The 26,009-nt window shown below is 44.6% G+C and overlaps 1 long non-coding RNA gene and 1 pseudogene across 1 annotated transcript; both read right to left on the minus strand.

The window, feature by feature from the left end:
* Positions 1 to 2,915: 2,915 nt before the first annotated feature.
* Positions 2,916 to 10,563, minus strand: LOC119469504. Its single transcript, XR_005198325.1, has 3 exons — positions 10,449 to 10,563; positions 4,187 to 4,361; positions 2,916 to 3,717 (listed from the first exon to the last, which is right to left on the minus strand). It is a non-coding gene; the product is annotated as an uncharacterized LOC119469504 (long non-coding RNA).
* A 1,686-nt stretch (positions 10,564 to 12,249) lies between these two features.
* On the minus strand, positions 12,250 to 12,727 carry LOC108296120 (annotated as a pseudogene).
* Between the last annotated feature and the right edge of the window lie 13,282 nt (positions 12,728 to 26,009).

The raw sequence follows: 26,009 nt of genomic DNA on the forward strand, positions 1-26,009 counted from the left end.
AAAAAAAAAAAAAAAAAAAAAAAAAAAAAAAAAAAAAAAAAAAAAGAAAAAAAGAACTAGAACAGAATAAAATCTCCAGGCATTATTAAACACCGAGTTGCAGATACTCTACTTCAGAGGACTTTGGAGAAACTGCCAGGAGGTCAAACATTTCCAGTTTCAGTGGAAACAGAATTTAGCTAATTTCCTAGAAAAGAAAGCCATAGCTAATCCAAATCTGCTAATTAATCAGATAGAACACACTGGCTCTTGATGGCATTTCCCCCTTAGGGAAAGGAAAAAATAACCCTGCTTATAAATTAATGTTTTCTTAGACAGACTGAAATTTACTGCAGCTCTTCAGGGATTTTCAGCTTCAATAAACCAGTGGGAAAGTTATTCCTTGCTTGCATATATATGCTCTGTAGCCCCATTGGCAGAGGCCTCCCTCCCTGCTCTCCCTTCGTCCTCTCTTCCTTCTCCTTTCTTTCTCCCCTTCCTCTCTTCCTTCATTCCTACAACAAATACTTATTGAACACCTACTACACGCCACATACTGTTTTGTCCTAGTAATACAGCAGTGAACAAAAAGTAGTAAATAAATAAATATGTTAGATATGTTAAGTACTTTGGGGAAATACAAAGCAAGAAGGGGTCAGGGAGTGCTGATGGGGTGATATGGCTTGGCCATGTCCCCACCCAAATCTCATCTTGAATTGTAGTTTCCATAATCCTCACGTGTCTTGGAAGGGACCCACTGGGAGGTGATTGGGTCATTGGAGTGGTTACCCCCATGCTGTTCTCATGACAGTGAGTGAGTTCTCACGAGATATGATGGTTTTATAAGGGGTTTTTCCCCTTTTGCTCGGCACTTCTCCTGCCACTGCTGTGTGAAGAAAGATGCGTTTACTTCCCCTTCCACCATGGTTGTAAGTTTCCTGAAGCCTCCCTAGCCATGCAGAAAACAGTGAATCAATTAAACCTTTTTCCTTCATAAATTACCCAGTCTCAGGCAGTTCTTTATAGCAGCGTGAGAACAGACTAGTATGTGAGGGCACTCTGAGATTTTAAATAAATGGCCAGGAAGACTCATTAAGAAGAAAACATTTGAGAAAAAAACCCAAGCAGGTGAGGGAGGAAGCTTTGCAGATATCTGGGGCAAAACCAATCAGAAAAGTGCTGTCATTGGAGTGTGGCTGGAAGTTTGAGAGCAGCTAGGACCAGGCCTGGAATTAGAGGGAGGCAGAGGCGGTGAGTCGAGCAAGTGCAGGGTTGGATCTTGTCTTTCTTTCAAATTTTTGTGATTTGTATATCGTGGATTTTTTCACATGAATTTTGGTATTGCATTAAAATATGACTGATCGTGACTACTGAGGTTTTGGCATCTCGAAGCGAATACTCACTAGCTTCACTCTAGTCCAGGCCCAGGAGCCGATGTAGGGGGTGGAGCAGAGATGGCGTGAGTTAGGGAGAGTGGTAGGAAATGAAGTCAGAAACAAGCAGGGGAAGATGCTGAGGAGCTTGGTTTTTACTCTGAATAGGACAGGAAAGTCATTGAAGGGCTGTATTCCTTTTCTATTGCTGCCATAACAAATTACATGAATTAGTGGTTTAAACCACGCAAATGTGTTACCTTACAGTTCTACAGACCGGAAGTCCCACACAGGTCTCTCCAGGCTGAAGTCAAGCTCCCAGTGCTTCCTCACTGGGAGATCCAGGTGGGAATCTGTTTCCTTGCTCCTGCAGTTTGGCCATAGACTTCAGGGCCATGCAGTTTAGAACTGAAGTCCCCTTTCCCTTGCAGTTCACTTGTGGCTCCCTTCCTCCCTTTTCAAAGCCAGCCATGGAGGGTCAGGCTCTTGTCATGTCGTATCCCTCTGACCCACTCTTCCGTCTTCCTCTTCTAGTGTTGAAGACTCATGTGATTAGACTTGGCTGCCCTGGATAATCCAGGCTACTCTCCTCGTCTCAAAGTCCATACCCTAAGCACATGTACGAAGTCCCCTTTCTATGTGAGGTAACATCTTCACGGGTTCCAAGGATTAGAACATGAACATCTTTGGGGAACCGTCATTCTGTCCACTACAGGGGCTTTGAGCAATGGAGCAACTGCTCACTCTGCAGCTGAGAATGCGTCACTCTAGTTGCTCCGTTGAAAATAGTTGGGGGTGGGAGGAGGAAGGCCAGGGAGGACAGGGCAAGAAGCAGGAACCTGGCATACAGGCTAACACGATAATTCAAGGGAGAAATAATGGTGGTTTGGACCAAGGTGGGGGGGTGATTCTGGAGGAGTCAAGGCTAGATAAGGTGACAATAGGTTTTAGGTGTAAAGTTGGCTAAGCTACAGACCTCAGTTACTCAATCAAACATTAATCTGGGTGTTGCTGTGAAGATATGGACATGATTAAAGTCCCTGATCAGCTGACTTTCAGCTAGGGAGGTAATCCTAGATTCAGGATGGGCCTGATCCCATCCGCTGTAAGGCCCTAGAGAAGCTGAGGGTTCCCTGATGAATAAATTCTGCCCGTGGACTATATATCTCAGCTCATGCCCAGAAGTTCCAGCCTACCCTTTCTGACAGCCTGCCCTGTGGATCTCCCACTCGCCTAACCAGCCCCAGGATGATGTGAGGCAGGAGCATCAGGCCTGGAGGCGGGGAACCTAAGGACTTCCTAGAACTAAATCAAATGGAAACACTTCAGCTATGACAGGAACTATACAGGTACTTGTCATTTACACAGAATGTGCACCCAAAAGTAACTTTGTAACTTCACTTTAGCCTCTTCATTTACATACGGCATACACCAGGTAACCAATGGAAACCTCTAGAGGGCATTTAAACCCTAAAATATTCTGTAACTGGCCCTTAAGCCCCTGTGCTCATGCCCCCTTCTACCCTGTGGAGTGTACTTTTGTTTTCAATAAATCTCTGCTTTCTTGTTGCTTCATTCTTTCTTTGGTTTGTTTGTGCGTTTTGTCCAATTCTTTGTTCAAGATGCCAAGAACCTGGACACTCCCAACCGGTAACATATGTAGGGCAATTCCTTGCAGTAGATCTCTTAATAGGACTCTCCTACTGGTTTGGTTTCTCTGATTGAACCCTGACTGATACATCCTGAATCAGTTTGAATGTGGAGCTGACCGGCTAAGCTAGTGTATTAGAAGTGGGACGTGAAAAAGGGGAGTCCAGGATGATTCCAAAGTTTTTGCCCCAAGCAGCCAGAAGGGTGGCTTAGGTGTCTCCTTAGGTAGGAATTACGCATGCAAAAGCCACCTACAAGAGCCTGTTCAAGGGATGGTGAAGGTAGATGCCCAGTTTCCCCCAAGGAAGCCCTTTCAGAGCGGGGATGTGTATAGGCAGGAATGGGTGGGAGTGCCTCGCCAGCCCTGATGCGGGCAAGCTCCAGTTTAAGGGGGTGAAATAGAGTATAAAGTCACTGCTGTGCTCCATGCCACTCACCCAGAAACACTGCGGTTTTCCATTGCATCCTGGAACCTCAGGAAATCTAGAGTAGATTTTTTACTGTTCTCTGCTGTGAACCCCACCTCCCCTGCTGCTGTGTGCTCTGGGAATCCGCTAGCCGAACACTGAGCCAAAACCAAACAAAGAGTGCTGAATAGAGACTTTCTGGATCAATGTTGCACTGTGGGCTTTTTTTCTTGTGAAGGAACAGGGTGTGCTTGAAAGTAAAAAGTGAGTTCTTTTGTTTTGTTGTTGTTATTATTGTTTAAATCTTCCTAGAAGGAAGAAAGAAAAAGAAAAAACAGCATTCGTCACTTGTAGTGCTCTGGTTAGCACAGTAGCTGGGCCCCGACCCCTCTCTCTGCAGGCCTCCCAAGTTGTCACTGAATAAAATGTGAGAAATGAAAGGAACTTTTCCATGAGCCTGGCAGTGCAGACAGACGCTGAGGTGGCACAGCGGTCTGATCCCAGCCCACATGCAGAAGCCTGCAGCTCCTCCTTCCAGCCCACATCCTCCAGAGCTTCTGGGACAGGCCGTGTCCCAAGAAGGATGTTACCAATGCAGATGTGTGAGAGGCTCGCCGATGAGCCAATCAACAGAGCAGACTTAATCTCAAGGGATCCAAGTGTTGTGCTTCTTTGGACTCATACAAATGGCGAAAGATTTAACATCAGGAAGTACTTCTTTAAGTCAGCTAATTTCTAGACCCTTCCTCCTTGTCACTCGATTCTAGATTGGCTCACCATTTAGACATCAGAACCAGATCTTTCTATCCAGAGAAGTACCAGTTGGTTGTTTTTCCTTCCAAAGCCAAGTCCTTGAGTTTCAGGGAGACTTCAGTTGAATTCTGCAAGGTCTTTGCTTTCTTTCCACCAGAATACACACTGCTGAGGTAACTGTAGAGAAGGTCCTTGGAGCCTCAGATCGGTAGAGGAAAGAAAGTGAAAAACTTTTGTCTCACGTCTTTTTGTCGCTGATCTCTACAGGAAAGCAAAAAGCTCTGAAGAGCCTGGCTTGGAATAAAAACATGCACCATACAAGATTCTCATAGAATTAAATAACTTGGGCCAAAATATTTTGGAAGCTGCCAAGGGCTCTGCAGATGAGCTATCCAGAGGCATTTGCTGAAAACTGCCTGGATTGACAAACACAGTGCAAACATAAGGAGCTGAACAGCCTCTGCAGTCCCCGGGGGGTGGCAGCCAGACAAGGCATGTACAATACTGGGGTGATGGGAAATCGGGTGTCCCAAGAGGAGACTTGCAGAGATTCTTGGCCCAGCAAAAAAGCTAAAGAGGGGGAGAAATGGCAAATAACAAAATCAAAAATAATAGTGATGTAAGATCTGCGAGGTTTCCCCTTTCTATTCACTAGGACTGTGGATATATAAGAGACACATTTAGGGTTAAGGTCTCATTGGAGGGCACACCCCAGAGGCCTGTGGAAACCCAGTCCAGAGGAGTCCTTGTCACCTGCATCTCAGAGCACGCATGGGGTGGCAGACAGGCAGACGTGTGGGATTTAGGGCTTATAGGGAATTTTGGTTTCTAGATATATTTCCAGACTTTCCATTGGCCAGACTTCTTCTCTGATAAACTGGTGGTATGCAGGCTAGCAAGAGGCCTGAATTGGCCATGTCTGTCTCACATTTCAGCTCTTCACAGGAGTGCTTGGCAAAGGAAAATGTGGGTGAACAGCATGATAGCAAATTGCCTTGGAAGCCTGCAGAAGGGAGTACTCCTAGGGAGGATGATAATAAAGCTGGTGTGTACTTATTAATTATTATGATGTGGGTTAGGCACTGTTCTAAGTATTTTATGTGTGTCAATCCATTCGATCCTCAGTATAATACTAAGAAGTAGGATGATTGTTTTTCCCTTTTAATGGATGAGGAAGCTGAGGCACAGTCAGTAATTTGCCCTAGGTCAGACAGGTAAAGGCAGATTTCTTTTTTTTTCTTTTTCTTTTTTGTTATGAGAGAGAGTTTTGCCTTTGTGACCCAGGCTGGGATGCAGTGGCACAATCTTGGCTTACTGCAACCACTGCCTCCCAGGTTCAAGTGATTCTCCTGCCTCAGCCTCCCGAGTAGCTAGCATTACAGGCATGTGGCACCACACTCGGCTAATTTTGTGTTTTTAGTAGAGACAGGATTTCTCCATGTTGGTGAGGCTGGTCTTGAACTCCCGACCCCAGGTGATCTGCCTGCCTTGGCCTCCCAAAGTGCTGGTGGGATTACAGGCGTGAGCCACTGTGCCTGGCCAGCCAGGTTTCAAACTCAGATGGCCTAGCTGCATTATCGTCCATTAAGTGGATAGCACATACTTTCCAATCAGAAAATGGAGCAGTAACAGCTAACAAGGGTGAGATGTATTTGTCTGGACCAAGGTGACCTGTAAAGATAGGATGTTACAGCTTAGAATGCTAAACTGCTTCTAGCCACTGCATCAGTAAGGATGCTTTTGGCTGCTAGTAACAGAATTATGAACCAAAAATAGTTAAACAATAAGAACATTTAGGATTTCACACAGCAATAAGCCTGGATGCAGTCCAACCTTTTAAGGTCAGGGATGTCATCAAGAATCCAGGTATTTTCCATCTCTTGACTTTGCATTCCTCAGTGTGTCTGCCATGTCACCCTCATGCTCACAAGGTGGCTGCAGCAGTTCCAGGCATCACATGTCAACAAGATTATATCCAGTAAAGAAGGGATTTCTCATAAGACACTCAGCAGGCTTTGCAGGTAAACTGGCCAAAATCAGATCTCATATCTATGTCCTAGCCTCAAGGGAGCTCAAAATGTGAATAGCTAGAATTCTTAATTCTATAGAAAGAACAAGCTATTCCAACAAGCAAAATGAAGGTAGGGTGAGAGGCGTTGGGCTACTGATTTGACCATTTACTTACTATATTTCTTTTTCCCTTTTATTTAAGTCTAAGGTGAAGATACACAAAGGATAGATCAAGGTCATGATTTAATGCAGATGGCTGAGTCATGACCAAAAAAAAAAAAAATCTGTAGTCAGCTCCAGCCATATATCTGACCTGAGGCTGGGCTTGAGGTCTACACAGCTGGAAACATCCATTTCTGATGCCAGCTACATCATTCCCTAATAAGAACAGTGCCAGCAGTGAACCCCTCAAGACTCCCCACACCCCAGCCCCACCTCGGCACCTCCAGTTGTGTCAACCTAGAGTCCCTGAGTTTGGTCTGGCTCTGCCCCTCTCCCTACCCATTTCAAAAGAATCTATTTCTGGCCAGGTGCGGTGGCTCATGCCTGTAATCCCAGCACTTTGGGAGGCCGAGGCGGGTGGATCACCTGAGCTCGGGAGTTCGAGATCAGCCTGATCAACATGGAGAAACCCCATCTCTACTAAAAATACCAAATTAGCCAAGCTGGTGGCATATGGCTGTAATCCCAGCTACTCGGGAGGCTGAGGCAGGAGAATTGCTTAAACTCGGGAGGTGGAGGTTGCAGTGAGCCCAGATCATATCATTGCACTCCAGCCTGGTAACAGAGCCCATCTCAAAAAAAAAAAAAAAGAATCTATTTCTGTTTCTCTCTCTTTCCTATGCTTCAATCTCATGTCCTCCTGCTGATTCTAAAAAGACAGCTGACCAGTGTGGGAAAGATTTAAATTGGGTTATTCTCTCTGAATAGAATTTTTGTAAAATACTATAAGTGAATTTCTTCATGGCCACCAGAGAGAAGTGCTACTATTTCCAGCACCAGGCTGATAGGAATGGTGCTTGTTAGGATTAAGTTCAGCTGTAATGGGGACATTAAATATAGCTTAAACCAGACTGGGCTGTATTTCTTGCTTATATAAAAGTCCTGGTGTTGTTACCAGAAATGCGTCCTGATCCAGACCCCAAGAGCCGGTTCTTGGATCTTGCACAATAAAGAATTCAGGGCGAGTCCACAGAGTAAAGTGAAAGCAAGTTTATTAGAAAAGTAAAGAAACAAAATAATGGCTACTCCATAGACGGAGCTGCCCCGAGGGCTGCTGGTTGGCTACTTTTATGGTTATTTCTTGATCATATGCTAAACAAGAGGTGAATTAATCATGAGTTTTCCAGGACAGAGGCAGACAATTCCCGGAACTGAGGGTTCGTCCCCTTTTTAGACTATATAGGATAACTTCTGGATGTTGCCATGGCATTTGTAAACCGTCATGGCACTAGTGGGAGTGCCTTTTAGCATGCTAACGCATTGTAATTAGCATATAATGAGCAGCGAGGACCACCAGATGTTGCCATCTTGGGTTTAGTGGGTTTTGGCAGGCTTCTTTACCGCATCCTGTTTTATCAGAAGGGTCTTCGTGACCTGTATCTTGTGACACCAGCCCTGCTGACCTCTTATCCTATCACTAAGAATGCCTAACCTAGGAATGTAGCCAGCAGGTTTCATCTTCATTTTACCCAGCCCCTATTCAAGATGGAGTCACTTTGGTTTGAACGCCTCTGATGGTGTAAGCAACTCATGCTAGTGAGAGGGCTCCACGGTCATCTGACCTCGGGCTGCTCTGGGCTTCTGCTTTGTGACTGTATCACAGTCCACGGAAGCCCTTCAGCCATGACATCTGCCTTCCAAACAGCAGGACGGGTGAAGGAGGGATGACAGGCCAAAAAGCATATACTTCCTATCATTTAAGGAAATTTCTTGGAAGCTATCACACAGTTTACCACTTACATTCTGTTTGCCAGAACACAGTCACATGGATACATCTTGCCACAAGGGCAGCTGGGAAATAACACTGCTTTAGTCAGGGTTCCCCCAGAGAAACAGAACCAATGGATGTGTATATATATAGAAAAAGATTTATAAGGAATCGGCTCACATTATTAAAGAAGCTGGCAAATCAAAATCTGAGGAGTGAACGGGCAGGCTGGAGACCCAGGAAAGCTGGGTTCAAGTTCTAGTCCTCTTTAGAACAAGAAAGTACTGAGGATGAAGTCTGAAGGCAGACTGCTGGAGAATTCTCTCTTCCTCAGGGGAGGAAGATAAAATATTCTATTTTATTCAGGCTTTTTGATCTATTCTTTTCTTTTTGGTCTATTCAGGTTTTCCACTGATTGGATGAGGTTCACCTACATAATGAAGGACAGTCTGCTTTACTTAAAGTCCCATCAATTTAAATGTTAATGTCATCCAAAAGTACTCTCACAGAAACACCCATAATAATGTTTAACCAAATATCTGGGTACACTGCAGCACCCAAGATGACACATAGAATTAACCATCACGGGCATCTTTATCTGAGGCAGCATGTGCTGTCTGCACTTTAGGTGAGAGGTTGGCAAACTACAGTCCATAGGACAAATCTGTTTTCGTAAATAAGGGTTTGGGGAACTCAGCCACACTCATTCATGTACATGTTGCCTATGGCTGCTTTTGTACTACCACGCCAAAGCTGAGTCTTCTAATGAGACCACATGGCCAGCAAAACCGAAATTATGTACTGTATTTGACTGTGTACAGGAAGGCCGTGCTGATCCCTGTTTTAGGCAGTTAGGTGCCCAGCTAAATACTGGGAGTACCAAGGGAGAAAGGAAATTGTGGTGGGCAGATAGCAATGTTGACCCACAGCAGCATACAGGATTTGCTGGTGAGATCTTCTAAGAAATCTCCCAGCCATTCAGCAGCAATTTTTTTGTGTAATCTATGAGTTATTGACGGAATTATAAAGAAGTACAAACCATTTCCCCCAATCTCAGGAATTTAGTGGATGAACTGTGGAAAGCAATGGTTTGTGGACCCAGAGAGGGCCGAGTTTAGGCTGAATTATTAACCATGTGACCAAACTTCTCAAAACTCCAGTTTTCTCATCTCTAAAATGAGCATGATCCTATTACCTCACCAGGTTGTTACATAAATTAAATAAGTCATTTATGTGGCGTGTTGCATATCATAAACCCTTTCTTCTTGTCTGATAGTGAAAACAACGATAACATAGTAAATAAGCTTTATCTGTGTGCCGTGCTCTGGGCAAGGGTTCTTCATGTGCTAACTCATTTAATCCTCACAACAGCCCTACGAGGTAGGAGCAATCACTATCTTCATTGTATGAATGAGAACACTGAGAGATGAGGTAACTTGGCAAAGAGTGCCTAGTTAGAGTGGAGCTGTGATTCAAACCCTGCTTGCCTGATTTCTGAACCCAAGAGCCTACCCACCAGGCTGTCCCGCAGCCTTCTTGCCATCATCTCCTTCCCACTCTGGCTGTTAAGACATTCATACTGTAACTGAGAAAGCAGAGCATATTCAAATAAAAAGCAAATGTATAACATAAGGCAGTGGGGATGAAGTGCCCAGTGAGCAGTATCACTCAGATACGGAGAGATTCCACTACCCTAGAGTGGTAAGGGGAAGTATCAGCAGGGATGGGGCCAAGTTGGGTCATGATGGAGCTACAGGATTTAGACGACTGGAGGACACGGTGGCAGGCAGGGGGAGTGGAGTGGGTAAGGCTTGGAGATGGGAAAGAAATGGCACAGTTAAGGAATAACAAGTAAACAAACCTGGCTAAATCACAGGATTCTTACTGGGAGTCCTGAGAGAGCAATCGGGAAATGGAATCAAATGAAGGAGCTTGAATGTCCTTCTAAAAAGCTTCACTGTATTTGGTAAACACTGAGCAGTCACTGGAAGGTTTTGAACAGTGAAATCACGTGATGGCAGCAGTGTCTTTAGGAATAACGTGGTGGTTTCAGGAGGGATGACTGAGGCACGGGGGCTGGGAGATTTTTGAAAGGCTTTTGAGAGGCCTTTGAAATGATCTAGGCATGAGGTAATGAGAACTTGGAGTGTTAGCACAGGCGTGGATGGAATGGCAGAAAGGTAGGAGACATCACGTGAGCAGACATCACGGGGCACTTGGTAACTCCATCTGGGAGCGAGGAAAGGGAGGGGCAGGATGACTGCCAGGCTTTCAGCCTTGGTGGTGGGAGAATTTTGTTCTAAAGAGAAGCAGAAGGGCAGAGGGGAGCTCCATCTGCCACCCCACCTCCGCAAGTTCCCTGTCTCCACCGAGCATCTCTTACTCAGCCATCACCAGACACCTGCGAGCAGCCAGCCACCTCCTCTTTCTTCTTTGCAGCAAGGTGCCACTTCTACCAAAGAAGAACCTAGGGCAGAGAAGAAGCATGAGATAGGAATTTCCATCTGTTCTGTCTATCGCTGGCACTGTCGTCTTGAGCATATCTCAACTTCCCTGAGATGTAGTCTTTAAAACAGGGATGACAATATCTACTTGATAGAGTACTTGGGAGTTACATAACAAACACAAAGCCTTTAGTGCTGTGTCTGACATGGAATAGATGCCCAGTCATAATGGCTAACACAGCTGAGCTTGAAACAGGCACTGCTCTAACTGCTTTACATGATTCACTTGTCTACTCCCCTCAACAATCCTGCAAGGTGGACACCACTCTTAATTCAACTCACAAAGAAAGGAGGTATACAGAAGACAGAACTCACCAACATCACGGGGTCTAGGTGAGGATGAACCAGGCTGCATCTAAGCAGCGCGGCTTCGGGGTCTGTATTCTTTGCCACTACCCACAACTTGTATGTATGTGTGTATATATATATATATACATATATATATATATATATATATATTTTTTTTTTGAGACGGAGTTTCCCTCTTTTTGCCCAGGCTGGAGCGCAATGGCACAATCTCGGCTCACCGCAACCTCCGCCTCCTGGGTTCAAGCAATTCTCCTGCCTCAGCACCCCGAGTAGCTGGGATTACAGGCGTGCACTACCACACCTGGCTATTTTTGTATTTTTTCATAGAGATGGAGTTTCTCCATGTTGGTCAGACTGGTCTCGAACTACCAGCCTCAGGTGATCCACCCGTCTCAGCCTCCCATAGTGCTGGGATTACAAGCATGAGCCACCATGCCTAGCTCCCAAAACGTATATTAATAAGCAAAACTATTGTTTGCAATAACATGAGGCAAAAATAGCAAAAAGTTCCTTCTAAGGAGGAGTATTAATATACTTACCAACCAGAACGGCTAAAGCACTGGTCTGCGACAGCAGCTGCTGGCCATAGCTTGGAGCTGGTCCTTTAGGTCCTCTTTGGTACTGGATCCTGGGAGGATGGACAAGGAAGTGGTCTCAGGCAAGGGGTGAGTTAAGTGGCTGTGGAAGGTACTTAGGAGGCTCAGGGAAGCAGCGTTTTTCCCCCTAAACTTTTATTTTAAGTTCTGGGGTACAAGTGCAGGATGGACAGGTTTGTTACATAGGTAAACATGTGCCATGGTGGTTTGCTGCACAGAACAAACCAACACTTATGTATTATTGGGCCCAGCATCCGTTAGTTATTCTTCCTGATGCTCTCTCTCTCCCCAGCTCCCACCCCCCACCCCAGAGGACCCAGTGTATGTTGTTCCTCTTTCTCTGTTCTCATTGTTCAGCTCCTGCCTTATAAGTGATGTGGTGTTTGGTTTTCTGATCCTACATTTGTTTGCTGACGATAACAGCTTCCAGCTCCAACCATGTCCTTGCAAAGGACATGATCTCATTCTTTGTTATACATTGTATCCATGGTGTATATGTACCACATTTTCTTTATCTAGTCTATTGTTGATGTGCATTGCGTTGATTCCATGCCTTTGCTGTTGCAAATAGTGCTGCAATGAACAAACACGTGCATGTATCTAGTAGAATGATTTATATTCCTTTAGGTATATACCCAGTAATAAGATTGCTGGGTCAAATGGTATTTCTACTTCTAGATCTTTGAGAAATTGCCACACTGTCTTTCTTTTTTTTTTTTCCAGTCAACCAAAGGGACATTTTATTGAGGTTCCAGGGTCATGGGGCCTGGGCAGGAGGCTGCCCTTCCAGGAAGGAAGAGGCTTATTTGACCTTCTTCTTGGGGCGCAGGTTGTTGGTGTGGCCATACTTCTTCTGCGGCAGTTGACAGCATGGGGGTGCAGGCGAGCATAGCACTTGCGGCAGATCATCTTGTCGCAGTTGTATTTCTGGGCAAGCTGGCGAAGGGAAGGCTCAATAATGCCACCTCGCAGGCGCAGCACCAGGTGCAGGGTGGACTCTTTCTGGATGTTGTAGTCTGAGAGCGTGCGGCCATCCTCCAGCTATTTACCGGCAAATATCAGACGCTGCTGATCAGGTGGGATACCCTCCTTGTCTTGAATTTTGGCTTTAACATTCTCAATGGTGTCACTGGGCTCGACCTCAAGGGTGATGGTCTTGCCCATGAGGGTCTTCACAAAGATCTGCATCTCTGCGTCTGCAACTCGGCCACCTCGCTCCACACTGTCTTTCATAATAGTTAAACTAATTTACCTTCCCACCAACGTGTAAAAGCGCTCCTTTTTCTCCAAATCCTTGCCAACATCTGTTGTTTCTTGACTTTTTAGTAATTGCCATTCTGACTGCTGTGAGATGGTATCTCATTTTGGTTTTGATTTGCATTTCTCTAATGATCAGTGATGTTGAGCTTTTTTTTCATGTTTGTTGACCACATGAATGTTTTCTTTTGAGAAGTGTCTGTTCATGTCCTTTAGGGCAGCAGCTTCAAACAACTCATACAGAAAGTTCAATATCTTAACATCCAGTGTGGCAGGATGGGTGTGCCCCAGCTGAATACCAGAACTGGTTGTCATTTTTCAGTGTTCTCTGATCAACCTGTGGACAAAACAAACTAATTTTTAAGGACATTCTCAGAGTTGAATATTATATTGATTTTAAAAATATGTTTTATTATGAACACCATGCTTATTTTTTTAAAAAGACCTCAGGCAGCTTGTAGTTTAAAAAAAAAAAAAACCCTTAGAAATAAAGTCATTAAGATATGGGTCATAATAAAAGTGTATGTAAAATTGTTGCTATCGACTAAATACTTCTGTCCCGCAAAATCCATAGGTTGCAGTTCTAATCCCCCAAAGTGACAGAAGTGGGAGATGGGGCATTTGGGAGGTGAGTCAGTCACAAGGTTGGAGTGCTATGAATAGGATTAATGTTTTTATAAAAGAGACCCAGGCCGGGTGCGGCGACTCACGCCTGTAATCCCAGCACTTTGGGAGGCCGAGGCAGGTGGATCACAGGTCAGGAGTTCAAGACCAGCCTGGCCAAGATGGTGAAACCCCATCTGTACTAAAAAAAAAAAGTATAAAAAAATAAATTAGCCAGGCGTGGTGGTGGGCATCTGTAATCCTAGCTACTCGGGAGGCTGGGGAAGAGAATTGCTTGAACCTAGGAGGTGGAGGTTGCAATGAGCCAAGATCTTGCCACTGCACTCCAGCCTGGTCAACAGAGCAAGACTCTGTCTCAAAAAAAAAAAGAGAGGTCCAGAGAGCTCTCCAGCCCTCATTCTGCCATATGAAGACACAATAAGAAGACAGCTCTCTAGGAGCAAGGAAATGGCCCTCATCACACACTAAATATTCTAATTCTTTGATCTTACACTTTCCAGCTTCCAGAACTGAAAGACATAAATGTTTATTGCTTATGCCACTCAGTTGATGGTATTCTGTCATTGCAGCCTGAACTTGAAGTTCAGGTTTTATTCTTGAAAACAAACTAAGAATGCGTCGTGAAACTGAGCACTAAATTTGACTCTGAGATTCCTAGTGGCCAAGATGAAATGAGAAATAGGATGAGTTTCTTAGTTTTGACTATGCAAATAAACCTAAATGCTTCAATCTTTATGCCTAGGATTTAGGGGTGCAGGACCAAGATGGAATTTTGATGTGAAAAAGAAAAACTTCAACTTATTATATTCTTTCTCAAAAGCAGGTCCACTCTGTCTCCTACTCTGCATGAGAATCCTATCACCAAAGCAAAACACACCTCACCAGCTATGCCTCTGCTGAGCCAAAGGCCAATCCCAGCTTTAAAGTAAATGAGTAGGCTGGGCACGGTGGCTCATGCCTATAATCCCAGCACTTTGAGAGGCCGAAGCAGGCGGATCACTTGAGGTCGGGAGTTTGAGACCAGCCTGGCCAACATGGTAAAACCCCGTCTCTACTAAAAATATAAAAATTAACCAGGTGTGGTGGCGAGTGCCTGTAATTCCAGCTACCTGGGAGGCTGAGGCAGGAGAATTGCTTGAACTTGGGAGGCGGAGGTTGCAGTGAGATGAGACTGCACCACTGCATTCCAGCCTGGGTGACAGAGTAAGACTCCATCTTAAACAAATAAAAATAAAAGATAAAAATTTTTTTAAAAAGTAAACGAGTAAAGAAAATATTAGGGAAAGAGAAGCTTGGTATCAGGAGAGGAGAATGTGATTCTGGGGAGGAATTTTGCTTCAGTGACCTGCCTAAGTGTAAAATGCTGGTCTGGATGGGCACCTTAAATAAGATAATTTCCATCCCAATGAATTTCCCTCACTCACGTATAGGACCAGCCAATTATATGCAGTCTTATTTCACCAGAGTGAAAAAAATGAGAACTTTGCAAACACTGAAAGGTGATCTGGTGCCTCCCAGCATATCTGGGGAGGCAGCCACATTCATGCCTACGATTCTTTCTTGCAGTGTCTTCCTAGAGTTAAGGAAAGTCCTTAAAGTTTGCTATTAATGCCTACTGGTTTAAGACTAGAGCAAAGGATCTCAGAGAGCTTGTTTCTATTAGATCCTATGATGGAGAGGATTACAGTTTAGGACCAAAAGGAATACCTTCTACATCTTTTTCATTATTGTTCGTGTGACCCAAATTTCCCAGATCTCACCACCCTGTAGTACAAAAGAGATTGCCCTGGAGTCCCATCTGCTGACTCAGGGTTTCATGTCCCAAAAGTCCGCCTTAAGATTTCTGAGATCTCCAGGGAGCTTTGCAAGCACTAATAACATGCCTGCTCCCAGTGGGTATCTGCTGGCCACGTGTGCTTGGTGTCTGCTAACCCCTGCCTGTGTGCTGCGCCTCCAAGGGCAGCAGAGAAAGGGGAAAAGTGGGCCTTTGGCTTTCTGGAATAGGAGAAAGGGATGAGGCTGTGACAGCCTGTCCCTGGGTTTACACACGACAAACTCTTACTTCATAAAATGGCAACCACCTGGATCTGCTTCTGATTTGTTCTGCACCTTGCGCAGGTCACCTTGGTGCTTTCTACTTCAATTTTCTTTACTGAAAATGGCAAGAATTCTCACATCTCACAAAGATGTAGTGGGAACTGGCTATTTAATGATTGGTTGGTATTTTGAAAACAAGTGCAAGGTAAGTGCCAGGGTAGGAAAGCCAAATATTTGTGGCTTCCCCGGCGAGCAGCTGGTTGTACCATTTTTTTTTTTCTATAAACATTCACAGGAAATAAATTGAGAGATAACAATCTCAAGTCCCCAAAGTCAATACATTGCTCTTTAAGCCTCTTTACTAAACTAGGTTGCTGTACAGGTGAATCCCAGGTTACGAGGGGATAGTCATAAAACAAAAACAAAAACTCCTAAGCAACCTGAAGTTAGATAACTAGAGGCACTAGGACTGTGGAAAGTTTGGGAAGGGATGAGGCTCCACACCAGCATTTGATAATTACATTTTAATTAAAGGAACATTTAATCCTAAACTACTCTAATGACACTGATCGCCTTAATGAAAACCTTTACTTAAAATGTAAAGAAGGTATTTAGGAGGTTGAAGAGAATGACAAATGTCATGAAAAGGAAAAGACAGACATAACATTGGAAAATTTTACCTATTCCAATTCATGCTCCCAGAAGCCGTTATCAAAAGAAACTTCTTCCTTCAGAAAATAAGAGGCATGTTGTGGGTCACCTTAAAAATCATTATGTTGAAGTCTTAAAAGGCTCATACCTTAGAATGTGACCTTATTTCTAAATAGGGCCATTGCAGATGTAATTAGTTGCGATGAGATTACACTGAACTAGGCTGGGCGCCTAATCGGGTATGACTGGTATTTTTATAAAAAGGAGAAATTTGGACACAGATGTACACATTCAGGGAGTACACCCTGTGAAGATGAAGGCAGAGATCAGGGAGATGATTTAACAGAACAGGGGATGCCAAAGATTACAAGTAAACCACAGAAGATACGGGAGAGACACGGCTTCTCTCACAGCCCTCAGGAAGAATCAGCCCTGAAAACACCTTGATCTCAGGCTTCAAGCCTCCAGAGCTGTGAGACAATACATTTCTGTTGCTTAAGTCACTCAGTCTGTGGCACTTTGTTATGGCAGCCCTAGGAGACTTACATTATATCTCATTCTTCTAGTCTAAAGAATCAGAGGTAACGAGAAGGGACTAAAGGCAGTTGACACGGGTTCTTCAATACCTATTCTACTAGTTTAAAGATTTGCTTGGGTTAATATATTATTTTCTTAAAATATATATATTTCCTTAAAAGGTTATGATCATCAGTTATTTACACGTGATGTCATATTGTAATTTCAAGAGATGGCCACAGTGATAGCTCTTACCCCACATTGCCCTTCTAGAACATCATCATTCTCTATTAAGAAGTAACTTCAAATTCCCTTCTCTTGAATCTCAGTGGGCTTGTAATTCACTGGTAACCAGTATCTTCTGAGGCTAGGTCACAAAAGTGGATGCAACTGCTGTGTTGGGAGCTGAAATACTTGCACTGGAGCATTTCACCACTCTGAGGCTGCCATATTGTGAAGAGGCTCAACTAGCTCTTATGGAGAGAGCATCTGTGAAGAGAGAGATGCCTAGCAAGACTGCAGCTTCTTCAGCTCCTCTGCTGTCCTGGCTCCAGCCTCTCTTCTGACAACCACTTGAGGGACTCCAAACCAGAATCTCCCCACTGAGCCCTCTCTGAATGCTTGACCCACAGAAACTGGGAGAGGTTAAAAATGACTGTTGCTAAATCACTATGTTTTGGGTAATTTACTGGGCAGCAATAGATAATTAACACACCTTAATGCATTATTCTGATAATCAAATTTCTTGACTTTTAAATTAACTGTTCTAGAATTTAATTTTCTCTAGGAAAGGGTGAAAAGCTCAGGAAAAAAAGATGACTTTGTTAACCTAAAAACAACTGCTTTGCAGACGTCCCCACAGCCTCGTGGGCAATTTTGTATGGCACCGAACACTGTCCGTGTTGCTCCCCTTGGCATTCTGCCCTGTCATTAATCAGAATGTGAATGACAACAAGTACCTTAAGAGTTGAAACCACTAATCACACTAATGTTTATGTAAATCAGTCAATTGCAGATTGGAGGGTCCTTTTTTACTCCCTATTGTCAAAGGTGTTCTTATGCAAAATTGTGTCATCAACTGCCTTTGCCAAGAACAAGATCATTATCACGTGTGCCAGTCTTGCATGTTGAATTTGCCAACTTCTGAAGACCTCTATTGTCAATCAGAACCTGGCACTGATTCTAACGATTCTTACTTCATTTGTGATGGGGGTGGGAGGACAGGATAATAAAGGTGTTTGCACTTTGAATAATCCCCAACCCTTGGCGCATAGCGCTGACATAGCTCTGCTCAATTATGAAAGGCCATTTCCCCCAGTCACTTCCTTCCCTTCAGAACAAGCCCAGATCCTTTTGACACTCTCATGTTCTAAATATTCCCTATCTGCCTGCGGCTTGTTTTCTATGGTGTCTTTGATTGGGCCTTCTTCTATGGGGGCATTTGAATAAATAATCCCCCTGCCTCTCTTTTGTTAAGGGAGTTCTTGCCTGCCACTTCTGGTCACCAAGACAGCCCTCAGCCTTTCCTGCCAGGAATTAAGATGCCTGTGAAATCCACTCTTACCCTTCAACTGCCTTGCAATGGAGTCCTTAGAAAACACTGACTTCTTTTCCTTTTTCAGCCACGAAACAGTGGTTTCTGGAAAACAGTCATTTGCAACATGGCTATTAGTTAAGAATCTCTGCAGACAATAGCCAAGGGGCAATAAAGAAAATGAAAAGAAAAGATTTCATAATCTCTTACTTGTGATTTGCAAGTGGTAGCTGCTAAAGTGACTTCTGCGAGCAGGCAGCTGCCTCTGCCATTTACACTTACCCACATAATCATAGAGCTGAGAGAGCCCTTAATTCATCCTCTGCATTTGCCAGGGCCTGCAAGGCTGTCTGAGGAGTGTTCTAGAATCCTCAACTGCTGTCCTCACACCTACAGTCAAAACACACTGGGGAGGAGACATCTACTCCTTGTCAGAACAGAAACAGAATGACGATTTTGTCGCCTAAACTTCGAATTTTCTTGGCGAACAATCTTTGAATGCACATTGACCCTAGTTCTCAAATACCATATGATGTTATCATTCCCCTCATTTCACATATGAGGAAACTAAGGCTCGAAGCGGGGAAAGTACTGGCTAAGGCCTGAAAGAGCTGGAACAGGGTGACCAAGCACCCAGGTTTGCCCAGGACTTAAAGGCTTTCTTGGATTTAGGACTTGCAGTGCTAAAATCAGGACAGTTACGGGAAAACTAAGAAAAGTTGATCTACCTAGGTTTGAACCCGGTCCAGCTTGTCCCTGTGCTGGCCTAGAGCCAGAACCTGAGCAACGCCATTTTATAAAATACAAAACTGTTTTTAAAATAAGTTGCAACGGCTGCCCCATTCTCCTCACAATAACTGCTGGCCTTGGCTTCTGTAGATAGAACTGCTAGTTTGTTCTGCAACCTATGTAAAGCTGCTTACCTTTTCTTATCAGTAACTGCCAGAATTGCTAGCCTTTGCTTACCGGTAATAACTAAAATAAGCAGCCCAGGCTAATTCCATCCTGGCTTCTGTGACTTGTAATAAGTAACTAAGATCTGTGACTTCCACCAGTATCCAGACAATGTGTAAACTAACTTCTGCAAGCCACTTAGGTAACAATTGAAGTGACAACATGTCCTGTAGCCCTTGGAATGTCTGGAGACCCCCACCCTCATCTCTGCCCAGAGGGTGATTTACAGAATCCACTAGCCCTCGGAATGTCTGAAGCCTTTCCATCCCCATCCCCGCTCCTCACGCCCACTCCCAGGGTGGTTTTCGGGTATAAAAAGTCTTGGCACCCTCCTTTATAGGCCACAGGTTGGAGAGACGTGAGTCCTCTGTGGTCGCCGGCATAATAAATGACCCCGCAATCTGGCATACTCTTGTCTTGGTGCTAACTTTCTACGCTCGGTCCAGTATAACATCCCCAAAGCCTTTTCCTCTGAACTCAGACACCACCCTAAGTTGTCTTCAGGCTGAGATTTGGGTCTGGCATATATGGGACATTGAATGGCTGCAACATGAAGAGTCCATTTTCCCCTGTCAGAGAACAAAGTCAGGGGTGTCAGCCTCACAGGATCAATCCAGGACACCAGGTCCTCTTGCAGGTTATTCAGAGCCCACTAGAAAGACTAGTTTGGGAGCTGACTCTCTAGAGAGGTGAAAACCAGGTGCAAAAGTGTGCACCATTACATAACGTGCCACATCAGAAGACATTCTATAAGGGACTCTAAATTATCACCCACAGCACTGGCAGGCCTGCCTGGCTGCAGAAACTTCAGAGATGGCCACGAAGGAGGCAGGATTTTCCTGAAATACACAGAGAAGAATTTCACTGAATTAGTTAACAAAAGCTGACCACAGCATATTTTTGCCAAAAGCAGAAATCAAAACCTTTAGACATTTTTCAGTGATGATCTATAGTTCCTTCCCTCCCTCTCTCCTTCCTTTCTTCCTTCCTTCTTTCTTTCCTCCCTCCCTCCCCTCCTTCCTTTCTTCCTTCCTCCCTCCTTTCCTTCCTCCCTCCCTCCCTCCCTCCTTCCCTTCCTTCCTTCCTAGCCCACCCCAGTTTTCTCTTTCAGGTTGTCTCCCTGGTCTGCAGTGGAGAAGCAGCCACTGAGCAAATGCACTGTTGAGAGGGTTGTGGCTGGAGCAGAGTCCTGGTTGCCCGCTTCCCTGCACATGCACCATGCCAGGTGTCGTCCTCTAGTTCCCGGACCCTAGGAGGTCTGGGGAGGGCCAGGAGGTTGGGGAGAGAACTGGGAGGGAGGCATGGGGGTGGAAGTAGTGTCTCAATGTTGAAACAAACAGCTGGGAAAGCTGTACCGTGCATTAGGCTTTCTCAGCCCTGAATGGGAACAGCTGTCCTACTTAGGTGGTGCTCTGAGGCCCTCCTCCCCATTCACCTGCCCCTGACTCTCTCCCCTGGGAGGACAAGAGATTAAGACTAAATGGAGCTCACAGACATCACCTCTGGTTCATCATCTGGCTTGACTTTTTCCTCATAGAGTTGAGGGACTGAGGCATGGAGAGGAGAAGTAAGATTTTCGAGGTCACCCATGAGTCCTTGTGAGTCCGCCTTGATGCTCTGGGTTAGAGGAAGGAGGAAGAAAAGAGTCTGTAGATTCAAATCAAAACTCTTTCTCTTCCTTCAGCTGCTCCATGATGTTAGCCTAAATAATTTTCAGCCCTCTCTTTCTCCACTGTGTCATGTCAGGCAGGCAATTTTTTGTTTTGTCTTCAAATTATATTTTTGCTAGCTCAGTCCTCCTTTCCGTCTCCTCTCTGTATCCAAGTAAAATCATTCACAGAAGTCAGTGTCTTAAAGAGACAGAACTTGGGGTTGGGGGCACCTTGTGCAGAGGAGGTGGTACCTGCTCTTCCATCCTACCTGGGGCTCCCGTGACACTGTTAGAAGTGGCTGCAAAGGCCATGCAGTGCAGTCGTTCAACCATGGACTGTGGAACCAGAGTGCCTGGGTTTAGTGCCCAGTCAAGCAAGCTTTTTAACTAAGTGATTTTGTTTTTCTTGTCCCCAGCTCCCCACCCCCTAGTTTCTACAAGCACAGGGCCCATCCCTGAAATTTCAGTGGTGGGTGTGGGGATTCTGTCCTCACCCTGTGTATTAGGGAATTACAATCAGGCCAGGTGGCCTCAATCTGCAACATCTTTCCATCAGTCATGGAAGAGGCCACCTCTTAGGTGAGACACCACCCCCACCCCTCCTGAGAATGTCGCCACACTGCTTCTCAGGCAGCCCGGCTGACAGCCGTGAAGTGAAACATTCATTCATAAGCAAAGAAAGAGGCCTCCTCCCCAACTCCTTTCACAGATGAGTGATGCCCCCCACCCCAACCATTGCCAAGGGCCATCCCCTTCTCTAGCCAATCACAGGAAGGGGATCAAGAAGGAGAACAATACTTGTGACCTCCTCATTCATTAAACCCTGGATGAATCTAAATGGAATGAGGAGAAACTGTGTTTCTTCAGCAGAAGAACAAATTCAACATGGGCCACACCAGAGGCGACAACCCTATCCAGGTACAGGTGCTGTTGATGGGATAGAACGTATAACTCCTGGTCATCAACTCACCTAACACTCCATAGGACCACAGATGAATTAGAATCCACAATTAGAATCTAATATACATAGGAGGCCAGATTACAGGCTTGTGCCTGTAATCCCAGCACTTTGGGAGGCCAAGACGGGCAGATCACTTGAGGCCAGGGGTTCAAGACCAGCATGACCAAAATAGCGAAACCTCATCCCTACTAAAAATACTATATATATATATACACACACACACTTTAGCTGGGTGTGGTGGTGGAGGTTGCAGTGAGCCCCGATCACCCCACTGCACTACAGCCTGGGTGACAGTGCAAGACTCTGTCTCAAAAAAAAAAAAAAAAAGGATCTGGTATATACAGTTCCCCGAAAGGATGACTTAATCATTACTATGCCTACAACAAACCACAAAGAATACAGAGTGTGACTATGTCATAGCTTCCACTCCCTCCTCACCAGGGAGCCTGAGAAATCCTCTGCCAGGAGGAACCAAGGGAAACATCTCTATCCTCAGTCGGTTGGCATCCTCTTCTTTGTCTAAGTTCTCTGTGATCCCCTTGGCTGATCGTCTTCTGCTTCCCCTGTCGTTCTAGGTTCCAGCCAGGTTGGGCCAGGAAGGGCTCTCAGGGAGTTCAAACTGCCACAGCATCTGCAGAATTCTCAGCCTCTCTGCTTGCAAGTTCACACCTCGGGAGCAGAGCTCTCAGCAAGCTCGCCTCTGTCCTCTGCTTACCCTCTTCCTCATTTGTTTCTGTACAGGTCAGATTTGGGCCCTTGGGAGGCTTAGAGTCTTCATTGTGAATTTACTGACATGTCTTTGGTAGCTTTGCGTTCCCCAAGGAATGGCTTCTCTCTCTTTGCATCATTTCTCAGGTCCAATGCTCCCTATTCATAAATCAAATTCCTGCACTTCAATAATCTCTAGACTTTGGTAGGAAGAGAATAGCTGTCCTCACTATCCAGACATCCCTGCGTTATATGTGGCTCTACCAATGTCCTGTTCGCTGTGGCACCTGGAGGTTTTGGGTTTAACTATTTTGCCTAAGTTCCACACAAATGACCAAGGGTAGGAAAATCCAGCTTCTTCTTGTAACTTTTATCAGTAGCTACCATTTATTCATTTATTGAGCTACTACTATGTTCTGGGTATTATTCTAAGTGCTTTACAAATCTTATCTTTAGTACTTACAACAACCCTGTGAGATAATTCTTATTGGTCCCATATTACAGAGGAGGAAACAGAAGTTATATAAGTTACCCTTGATCAAATTGGTGGTAAGCAGAAGTGGTGGGACTTCATGCAAGTCTGTAGCATGGAGAAGCCCATACTCTTTCCTTTCCACCATTCATCCAGTCACAGTAAACTCTTACTGAGCACCTTTCTTCTCCCAGGCATTGTTCCCCTCTTGTGGAGGAACATCTCACTACCCTATTCTTCCTCCTAATTCTCTTGATTTGAGACAATAAAGAAAAGAGTTCCTAAAACCTGTGGCAAGGAAAAGGTTTAGAACAGCAAATAGAAAGAAAATAACACTTAGTGTGGGTGGTAATTTGAAGTTCGTGAATCACCAGGAGGGAAAGAACTGTGTGAGAATTACCGTCTCGGCCATACGTCTCTAGTTTACATAACCCAGGTGGCAGCTGGAGCTCTCAGGCAGAGGCAAACATGTGGGATTCTGGAATTCCACTGCAATAGACTAGACAACAGGAGGAGCAGGAAAATGAGTCTGAAACCCCTATAAATTGTTTTTCTTTTGCCATGTTTTTATAATTAGTTGTGGTATTGGACCCAACTTCTCTAAGAAATCGACAGCATCATCCAATCCCATCTGGTACAGAAGACGAGAGGCTAACAGATTGTGTGTGAGTTCCTGGAGACGGTGGTGATGTAAAGACCTGGGATCTAAACCTGCAGGAAAAAAATCAGTGGCCAGTTACCTCCCTTATTTGCAGGCTGTTGAAATAGTCTTAATTTTGCTGACAGCCAAAGCAACTTTATCTCATTGGGAAAAAAAAAAAAAGCACGAAAAGAGAGAACTGACATAGTAAAACCCAATTGCCACCGCTGGACTGGTGCCAAACATGAACGCAGTTTAGACTATGGTATTTTCAAGGCTGTCTTAGATTGGCAAAACCATGGGTAGCACTTTTCTGCTTCTTCACTGATAAATGAATCCTGATTTTGTTCAGATATCAGAGTAATTTTTCTGGAGAAGGTGGATTCTTCCCTTAGGCCCAGGAGAGGAACCACGATCAGCCTGATCCCTTTCCTCTTTGCAAATGATGGATTTCGCTAATGTGTTGGCTAACATAACCCCGTGCTCAGCAAGGAGACATAAGTGAAAGACTCCTAGTGACTTCCTCTCTAACAAAGATAGGAGAAAGCCTGTACCACTTTTCACCTGTCTTTGGATATTTTGTTTAAAGATATGATGAACGGAGCTACTGCAGCCACCTTACCACCATGAAGAAGGACAATGCTGTCACCCTGAGAGCTACAAAATGAAAGATAGAAAAAGCTAGAAGTCTTGGTTTCATCATTGCACCCCTGAACAACTGGCACCACATACCTGCAGAGTTAAGTGAGGTAAAAACTGCTTCATGGTGTCAACCACTTTTAGTTTCATCTCTATGATACACTGGATAAAGAGAAATAACTTGAAGCTGACACATTATGGAAGAGAAAAAGAAATGTCTCATCTGAACCAGGATGAGAGACTGTTGATGCCAGGACGTCTATCTGTTGGGCTGTACTGCCTCTGAAGGAATTTAGAAACTGAGCAAATGGCACATATTTATTGAGCACCTACCAAGTGCCAGTCACTGTGATGGATCACAGGAGTAGACAATGCAGAAAGGAAATTGTCGTCACCGAAATCACATGGAAAGACAGATGACAAACAAACAAACAATTAAGGACAGGTGAAAACACTCCTGGGCTACTTTCTAAGTATTGGTTCAAGTCAGTCCTGAGTGAAACCGTGACTCTGGAATCAGACAGAACTGGATTCAAATTCCACCCCCACCATTCACTGTGACCTTGGGAAAGTTATTTAGTCTTTCTGAGTATCAGTTTCCTCATCTGTAAAATGACAGTAATAAAAAACTAACTCAGCCGGGCATGGTGGCTCACAGCTGTAATTCCAGCACTTTGGGAAGTCGAGGCAGGAGGTTCTCTTGAGCCCAGGAGTTTGAGACCAGCCTGGGCAACATGGCGAAACACTGTCTTACAAAAAATACCCAAATTAGCCATGTTTGGTGGTATGTGCCTGTGGTCCCAGGTACTCAGGAGACTGAGGTGGGAGTGGCTAGGAGGTCAAGGCTGCAGTGAGCCAAGATGGTGTCACTGCACTCCAGCCTGGGTGAAAGACAAAAAACAAACAAACAAAAAACCTCCTAGGGTTACTGTGAGGATTACATATTAAATAAACAAATAAATTCTGTAAAGTGCCTTACATGGAGCCTGACACACAGTCAGTCTAACTAGATTATGGGTCATCGCCATTGTCATCATCATAATAATTTGTGCTGTCATAATAGTAATTTGTGCAATAATAATAATAATAATGCAGTGGGTATCAAATGATAAGCAAGACATAGACCCTGCATTCAAGAACTTGTGGCAGCAAGAACCCAGATCTGGCCATAGACAGTCAGAAGTTAGGCAATGAATTAGGCAGCAAACAAAAGAATTCCTCTGGTAACCAAGGTTGGGTTAACCTGGGTCTCTGTCTCTACTCTTTCCCACACATGTTTTATAACCATCAGCCCCTTTTCTAACAGGGAAAGAGATACTCTAAATGAGCGCTGCTCTTCTTTCACATATGGCTACTGTTCCCAAGAGATTCAAGTGGGCTTTTTCTTTCTCCGGTGAAGTGAAAAACATTGGGTGTGGTTATCGGGATGGCGCTTACTGGGTTGTGCTACGAACCAGCAAATGCACACAGATACTCCGAGATGATCTCACCAGACCTTGTCTCCCTTCCCTCATTCCCTCAAAATCATACCCACCTAATAATGTGTTTAGTGCACTGCAATTGAGTAGTAACTCCCGTATCTAGCTAATAAAATAGATAAACATCAAACAGCTGGGTCCTCACACCCACACACATACCCTCGCCTTTAGAAACTTTTCCACGGACTGTCACCCGAGCCCCTGAACTCTCCGTCACACTCTGCATGCATCTTCCCACAGACTTGCTCACACACTGGCTTTTTATTTGCAAGCCCATGGGGAATCTTTCACCTCTCAGACAGGAATTTCATTAACGAAGGGGAAGGGATGGCAAGAGAAAAGCATAGATGCCGGGAAAGAAATGAGAATCATTTTT

The sequence above is a fragment of the Cebus imitator genome, unplaced genomic scaffold (assembly GCF_001604975.1).
Source record: "Cebus imitator isolate Cc_AM_T3 unplaced genomic scaffold, Cebus_imitator-1.0 Scaffold682, whole genome shotgun sequence".
Taxonomy (NCBI): Eukaryota; Metazoa; Chordata; class Mammalia; order Primates; family Cebidae; genus Cebus; species Cebus imitator.